This window comes from Cucurbita pepo, chromosome 10 (assembly GCF_057944985.1).
Source record: "Cucurbita pepo subsp. pepo isolate OVF chromosome 10, ASM5794498v1, whole genome shotgun sequence".
NCBI lineage: Eukaryota > Viridiplantae > Streptophyta > Magnoliopsida > Cucurbitales > Cucurbitaceae > Cucurbita > Cucurbita pepo.
Genome location: NC_141807.1, coordinates 14,081,800 through 14,090,384, shown reverse-complemented (window position 1 = coordinate 14,090,384; position 8,585 = coordinate 14,081,800). Strand labels below are relative to the sequence as shown.

The following is an 8,585-nucleotide window of genomic DNA, read 5'->3' as shown; positions in this document are numbered from 1 at the left end:
TTCATTTTTAATGTTAGCAAGAGTAGCTTAGTTGGGAGATTGTTAGACTGAAGATTTGAAGGTCACACTTGTTTTATCCACGTTCACGTTCACCGCACCTGTTTCAATTTGCATAACCTGACTATTCAATAAAAAATTAGTCATTATTTCTTTTTAAAATCTCAATGAATCAGCGAAAATATCTTTATCGATAAATTTTCATTTCTAATGATTGCGGGGATAGCTCAGTTGGGAGAGCGTCAGACTGAAGATCTGAAGGTCACGTGTTCGATCCACGTTCACCGCACTTGGTTCACGTTGCATAATTTGAATATTCTTTTCAAAATTAGTGATTATTTATGTTTAAAATATAATGAATTAGTGGAAATAGCTCTACTTATGAATTTTTATTTTTAACGTTAGCAGGGATAGCTCAGTTGGGAGAGTGTCAAACTACAGATTTGAAGGTGACGTGTTTGTTTAATCTCCACGTTCACCGCACCTGTTTCCATTTGCATAAGCTGACTATTCAATAAAAATTTAGTTATTATTTATTTTTAAAATTTCAATAAATAATGAATTAGCAGAAATACCTTTACTTATGATTTTTTTTTTTTCAAATATTAGCGAAGATAACTCGGTTTCACCGCACCTGATTCACGTCACATAACTTGACTCCTAACTATTCAATTTAAAATTAGTGATTATTTCTTTTTAAAATATCAATGTATTAGCTAAATATCTTACTAATGAGTTTTCATTTTTAATGTTAGTGGGGATAGCTTAGTTGGGAGAGTGTCACTGTAGATCTCAAGGTTACGTGTTCGAGTTGAAGGAAGTGTCATAAGGCTAACTTTTTTTCAATTTTATTTGATTTTATTTCAATTTTGTCAAACTCACTCAGTTACGTGTTCGTTTTCGAGTTGAAGGAAGTGTCATAAGGCTAACTTTTTTTCAATTTTATTTGATTTTATTTCAATTTTGTCAAACTCACTCAGGTACTCATCTCAATCATTTGAGCCTTGTTGGCCATCAATAACAATCATTTCAGCCTTGTTGGCGTTCAATAAGAGAGACCTTGGAAATAACCTGTAACTATTCAACTGGATTATCACATTAACAATTTGAATCAAATAAAGTGACATTAACCATTTGAATCACCTCAACCCCACTTGTTGAACTTGACCAAATGTCTATAACATAACACTAACAAAGGTACAAAGTAACACAAACAAAGGTACAAAGTAACACTAACAAAGGTACAAAGTTCATAAAAGTCTTTTTAATCTAAAATACCATTGAACTTGATCATTATAGTGCCTCTCAAACGTAGGTAAAGTTTAAATTCGGGTCTCCTTGTCAAACTCACTCGGGTGCTCATCTAAACCATGATGGCGTTCAACAAGAGAGACCTCGAAAATAGCCAGATTATCGTATTAACCATTTGAATCACCTCAACCCCACTCGTTGAAATTGAAACAAATATCTATAACATAACACTAACATAGGTACGATGTCCATAAAAGTCTTTTTAATCTGAGATACTATTGAACTTGACCATTAAAGTTCCCCTCAAAATGAGGTAAAGTTTAAATATAATTGGTGACAAAAGATGAAACTATAAAATAAAAAGAAATAAGAAAATAATATTCAATTTCAGAGAATCAAACCAGAATCTCCTAGGTGAAAGCCAAATATCCAAGCCGTTGGACAACAATGAATTTTTGGTGTAGTTGTCCTAAAGTCTTTTGTCTAATCGCTGAAGAGTTTTACTATGATGTTTTAGGTAATGTCTAACTCTTCGACACGTCGTTTCATGTGTGTGATAGAGTTCTCAGAGTTACCGCGACGTTTCGAGCTATTTGATCGTGTGACTGTTTCTTCAAAAGGGTCAACATCAAACGTCAGGTCTTTGATTGGCAACCCATCCAGAGGAGCGTCGATTGCATCGATTCCATCAACAGTCTTCCCATGAGTTTATGGTGCATGACCCATTTTTTATACCATTCACCTTCGAGCGCCAACATAGTTTTGCATCGTCCATGAGATGCATTGCGACCAACGTAACTCTTAGGTCCTATGAGCAAGTTCAAGTAACCTTTAAGTATTGTTCTACGTAAAAAATAAAGCTTTTTAATTCCTTAGCATCCCGATTTCCATTTAAGGGGTTGTGTTCTTGGATTTTAAGTTTGTTAAGCCCACATGAACTTGGCTTGAGGTATGGTTCTCTACTGCCAAACTTGTCAGACTCACTCGGGTGCTCATCTCAATCATGATGTCGTTCAACAAGAGAGACCTCGAAAACGACTGGATTATCGCATTAACCATTTGAATCACCTACTCATCTCAACCATGATGTCGTTCAACAAGAGAGACCTCGAAAACGACTGAATTATCGCATTAACCATTTGAAATTGAACAAAATATCTATAACATAACTCGAACAAAGGTACGAAGTTCATAAAAGTCTTTTTAATCTAAGATAGAAACTGTAAAATAAAATGAAATAAGAAAATAATATTCCATTGCCGGGAATCGAACCCGGGTCTCCTGGGTGAAAGCCAGATATCCTAACCGCTGGACGACAATGGATTTTTGGTGTAGATGTCCTGAAGTATTTTGTCAGATCGCTGAAGAGTTTTAGCATGATCTTTTGCTTAATGTCTAACTCTTCTACACGTCCTTCCCTGTGTGTGTTAGAGTTCTCAGGGCTACCGCAAAGTTTCGAGCTGTTCGATTGTGTAACTCTTTCTTCAAAAGAGTCAACATCAAACGTCAGGTCTTTAATTGGCAACCCATCAAGGGGAGCGTCGATTGCATCGATTCCATCAACGGTCTTCCCATGAGTTTATGGTGCATGACCCGTTTTTTATATCATCCACCTTCGAGCGCCACTGTCCATGAGATGCATTGTGGCCAATGTAACTCTTAGGTCCTATGAGCAAGTTCCTGTAACCTTCAAGTATTGTTCTACGTCAAAAATAAAGTTTTTTAATTCGTTAGCATCCCGGTTCCCATTTAAGGGTTTCTGTTTTTGGATTTTCAGTTTGTGAAGCCCAACATGAGCTTGGCTTGGGGTGTGGTTCTCTACGACCCTCCTTATCAAACTCACTCTGGTGCTCATCTCAGTCATCTCAGCCATGATGGCGTTCAACAAAAGAGACCTTGAAAATAACCGGATTATCACATTAACCATTTGAATGACCTCAACCTCACTTGTTGAAATTGAACCAAATATCTATGACATAACACTATTAAAGGTTCAAAGTTCATAAAAGTCTTTTTAATCTAAGATACTATTGAACTTGACCATTATAGTGCCTCTCAAACCATGTTCATAAAAGTCTTTTAAATTTAAGATACTATTGAACTCATCCATTATAGTGCTTCTCAAACCTAGGTAAAGTTTAAATATAATTGGTGACAAAAGATGAAACTATAAAATAAAAGAAATAAGAAAATAAAATTTCATTGTCGAGAATCAAACTCAGGTCTCCTCGATGAAAGCCAGATCTTCTGTGTAATGTCTATCTCTTCGACACGTTTTTTTATGTGTGTGATAGAGTTCTCAGAGCTACCGCCACGTTTCTTGTTGTTCGATCCTGTGGCTCTTTCTTCAAAAGAGTCAACATCAAACATTAGGTCTTTGGTTGGAAACCCATCCAGGGGAGCGCCGATTGCTTCAATTCCATCAATGGTCTTCCCACGATTTTTTTGTGCATGACCAGTTTTTTATACAATTCACCTTCAAGCGCCACCATAGTTTTGCATCGTCCATGAGATGCATCGTGGGCCAATGTAACTCTCAGGTCCTCTCAGCAAGTTCCTATAGTCTTGAAGTGTAATATCAAAACATATTAACGTATTTGATATTTAAATATTAAAATAATTGATGTGTATCATAAACTTAAGTAAAAATATATATTAGAAATTTGAATGAGATTCATATTAGTTAAACATATATTATGATATTCTACGACATTTTAATATTATTTAAATAAGACATTATATCTTAATGTATTAGGTATTCAAATATATAATTTGACAAAAATTATCACAAGTTCACTTTAAATAGAACCCTAGGGTTAAGTCAAAAAGCATCAAACACTAAATATTGTGACATTTTAGGTGATATTTTGCAGAGGAAGCTGATAAAGTCTTCAAAGAGCATGTGGTCATGTCTGACATTTTAGGTTAACAACATGGTGAAATGAAACTAGAAATTCTGATACTGGTAATTAACTACAAACCTTTGAATAAGGTTTTAGAATAAATAAGATATCCAATCCAAAAAAAAAATGATTTGATAAAAAGAATTTAGAGTCAAATGTTTTTATAAAATTCGACATGAAATTGGGATTACATAAAATTCTAATTTCCTAAAATGACAAATATAAAATAGCATTTATGTCCAATTTAGAAGATATGAGAGGAACGTCATGCCATTTAGGCTAAAAAATGCTCCATCCGAATTTCAGAAGATTATGAATGATATTTTCAATCCTTTCAAAAAAAATTCGATAGTTTATATTGATGATGTGTTGATATTTTCTAAAACCATTAAGGTCAACACTTTAAACATCTACATACATTCATTAATGTAATCAAAAGAAAACAACTAGTTGTGTCCATACCCAAAATCAAATAATATCAAACTCAGATCCATTTTCTTGGATTTTAAATTTATTTGAGCCTTATTAAAACCCATCCAATGGTCTTTGTCTCAAACTTTGGTGATGACGTATCCTAGAAAAGCCAACTTAAAAAAAAAATAGGTTCTCTCAATTACGTGTCTTATATCCTTCAAGATATCAGGCACATTTACAAATTTCTTGATGAGTGTGTTCAAAATAATACAAAGTCTTGATTTGTAAGGGATATATCTACAACTAAAAAAAATCAAATCATTAGTCAAATAAACTCTTTGCTTAAGTCTTATTGACCCAAGGACAGATCTCATAATGAAACGTGACGCATCAAATATCGCATGTGGAGGTATCTAAAATTGTCAAAGAGGACAGAGAATCAATTATCATATTCATTCAAAAGCCTCTAATAATACCATACAAATTACAAAATAGTAATAAAAAAAAATACTATTTCCATTGGACTCGGCCCAAAAATTTTAAAGAAAATTTAATGAACAAAACTATTAAAATGCATTCGAGAGTCAAATTTAGTTTTAGAAAAAAAAGGGAATAATCTTGTTTCAAACAAAAAAAAAAAAAAAATTTCTAGATAGAAGTAAGTTTTGTTGTGGTTTGATTTTAAAATTCTACCTATAAAAGAAGTTGAAAACACCTTGGAGATTACCTATGGAGAGTTTCTAACAAAGTCTCTCTTCTCTGTCTTCTCAAACAGATACTACCTATAAAAGAAGTTGAAAATACCTTGTGAAAGTCTCTAAGGATACTGCGACCTCTAGCTTTGCAAAATCCAGTGTTGTTGGTGCTTATCAAAATCGCTGCCAGAAAAAAGTTTAATAAGTGGTTCTATGGTGTAGTGGTTAGCACTTTCGACTTTGAATCTAACGACCTGTGTTTAATTCCCGATAGGCAATCCACAAATTTATACAAAATTGGTTCATAGCCGATTCAGTAGGGTCACTTTTGGACCGATAATCTGTAGAAGGGGTCACTAAGGTTGAGATCATACAAAATGGGTCCATAGCTCAATGTTAGAGCATTTGATTGCAGATCAAGAGGTCACCAATTCGAACCTAGTTGGGCCCTTCTATCTTGGATAGAAAATTGTTACACTTTTTGGACCGACACTATGTCTAAGGGGTCACAAATGTTAAAATCCTACAAAATGGATCCGTGGCTCAGTGGTAGAGAATTTGACCGATCACCCGTTTGAACTTGGTTGGGCCCTTTTATTTTGGACAGACACTTTTTACACTTTTGGACTGACACTCTATAGAAGGGGTCACTAAGGTTGAAATCATATAAAATGGGTCCATAGCTTAGTGGTAGAGCATTTGACTGCAGATCAAGAGGTCATCAATTCGAATTTGGTTAGGCCCTTTTATTTTGGACAGACACTTTGTTCGATTTACTCCTGACCATCGAGTGTCTAAAGGAAAAGAAATAAGAATAATTACCGATTCCAAACCTTATTCCAAAGTCCTAGTGTGGTATCCAAGCACCCACTATGAACATGGTTAAAAACTTAGCACCACTATTCTCGGACAAGAACCAAGAAATCATTAAGAAAATAGTGTGGTCTTATCCAAGCACCCACTATGAAAATGGTTAAAAACTTAGCACCACTATATAATATGGTAGAGAAATAAAAAAATGTTACCCTCATTTGTGTGGTGCTGCCATAAGTGATCAATAGAAATATTTTAAGCACTTTTCTCTTGTACTCCTTATAATTTTACCTTTTAAGGTGGTAAATATTTGTGGGTTTTAAGCACTTTTCTCTTGTACTCCTTATAATTTTACCTTTTAAGGTTGTAAATATTTGTGCACGGTTGACTATTATGATTATCAGTCAACTGAGTAATAAAAATATTTTAAGCACTTTTCTCTTGTACTCCTTATAATTTTACCTTTTAAGGTTGTAAATATTTGTAGGTTTTAAGCACTTTTCTCTTGTACTCCTTATAATTTTACCTTTTAAGGTTGTAAATATTTGTGCACGGGTGACTATTATGATTATCAGTCAACTGAGTGAAGTGGAAATAAATTTTGAAGATGAAATTAAAGTATTAATTCTGATGTCATCCTTACCTGAGTTTTGGGATATTGTTATTAATGAGATTCAATCTAATGCCATTAGTAATTCACAATGATAATATTCAAAATACTTGACAAAAAAGAATGGTCAACATAAGATATTTGAAACAAATAAATATTTTGTCCTCTGTGATATATCAAATCACTCATTTGAAATTCCTTAATAATAAACCTCAAGTCTTACATCTTTTATAGAGAAAAGTTCCTTAAATAGAAGTCTTATTAGATACTTCTAAGCATTTAGAGATCAACTAGACACAAAGCTAAACATTCTAAAAAAATTTAGAGGTTGAACCGAACCAAACCAACTAGTTAGTAACATGATTTAGTGTAAGCATTTTGACGCAAAGTAGAAGCAATAATGGAGGGTTTGCAATAATATAGTTTTCACCCCTTGTTTCTCGAGTGAATATTGAAATAATATGGTTTTCCTGTTAAGTTTTGCACGGAAGAAAGAAAGACTGGGATGTAAAGTATTATTTCAATTTGTTTGTAATATACAACAATATATAAATTAATTATAAGAAATATATAAAATTACATGTTCTCCAAGGGCTTCAATCAACACTAGAGGGTTACTTTTGCAATCACTCTAAAGGTGCTCAAGATCACAACGAGTTAGATAAAATAGCTCTAGAACTTTAAATCCAATAACTTGAGTTTGACTCGTGATAGAATCTCTCTTCTTGTGGAATCTGCATAAAATAGGAAAACCATTCCAAAATCAATTTTTACAAGGGGTTCTATGGTGTAGTGGTTAGCACTTTGGACTTTGAATCCAACGACCTAGGTTCAACTCTCGGTAGGACCTTTTTAAGAAATGACCTTGATGCGAAAACACAGAATAAGGAACGACAACACAAGACATTTTAAAACAAAAGGGTGTTTCCTAGCATTCGATGCGAAAACACAAATTTTCTCGAGGCATAAGGTGTAACATTCTTGAGTTATTCCAAACTTGCTCCGCTATCATTTGAGCCCATAATAACTAGCATGAGTTTTCGGTTCCGAACTTGCTCCAAACAAGTTATTCCGAACTTGCTCCAAACAAGTTATTCCGAACTTGCTCCGCTCCGCTATCATTTGAATCCGTAATAACTAGCATGAGTTTTCGGTTCCGAACTTGCTCCAAACAATATCATTTGAACCCATAATAACTAGCATGAGTTTTAGGTTCCGAACTTGCTCCAAACAACTTGAAATCTTGAATTTATTCTCATGTCATATAAAATAGATCCTTACAGAAAATAGTTGGTAATTTGGAGTATGTCTAAACCTTGAGCTAGGATATGACTTCTTGTTTTGTTTGGAGCATGTCTTTGAGCTAGGATATGACTTCTTGTTTCATTTTCAGGAACTAAACCTTAGAGGTTGTCATGTCATGCATCGTATTTTAACCATGAAAACTCTTGCGAAGTAACTCTTAATTTTCTCCCCATGAGTGCATAGGTGGCGTTGTCATAATCGTGGCATCCTGCTAGCAAATCGTGGTGCAGGGCATCTCATTTAGGTGAGGGAGATAATAAGTTCATCATGGAATCCTGCTCATGGTACATATACCAAAGCATCCCACCTAAAGAGAAATAGGGGCCTCGCGGCAGTGATGAGCATTTTCTCCCATATCTTGGTTTCGCTAACTAAAGTTTTCCAATAACTCCCAAACTTCATTACCTTATATAACCTCTCCGGATAAGGATTCATACAACATTTCATAAAATAAGATCTACTGAGAAAACTCGAGAAAAGGTCAAATTTTGAGTTGACTTGGACAGTTTAGTTGAACTGGACGTATCATCGTTTTCTTCCTCTGAAAAGGAAGAAGATGCGCATTTTTCGCATCGCCACCATCTGAAACTCGGCCTG

At 34.3% G+C, this 8,585-nt stretch overlaps 2 non-coding genes across 2 annotated transcripts; one reads left to right on the top strand and one right to left on the bottom strand.

The window, feature by feature from the left end:
* The first annotated feature begins 213 nt into the window (after window positions 1-213).
* Window positions 214-286, top strand: TRNAF-GAA (transfer RNA phenylalanine (anticodon GAA)). Its single transcript has one exon. It is a non-coding gene; the product is annotated as a tRNA-Phe (tRNA).
* A 2,213-nt stretch (window positions 287-2,499) lies between these two features.
* On the bottom strand, window positions 2,500-2,571 carry TRNAE-UUC (transfer RNA glutamic acid (anticodon UUC)). Its single transcript has one exon. It is a non-coding gene; the product is annotated as a tRNA-Glu (tRNA).
* Window positions 2,572-8,585: the final 6,014 nt, after the last annotated feature.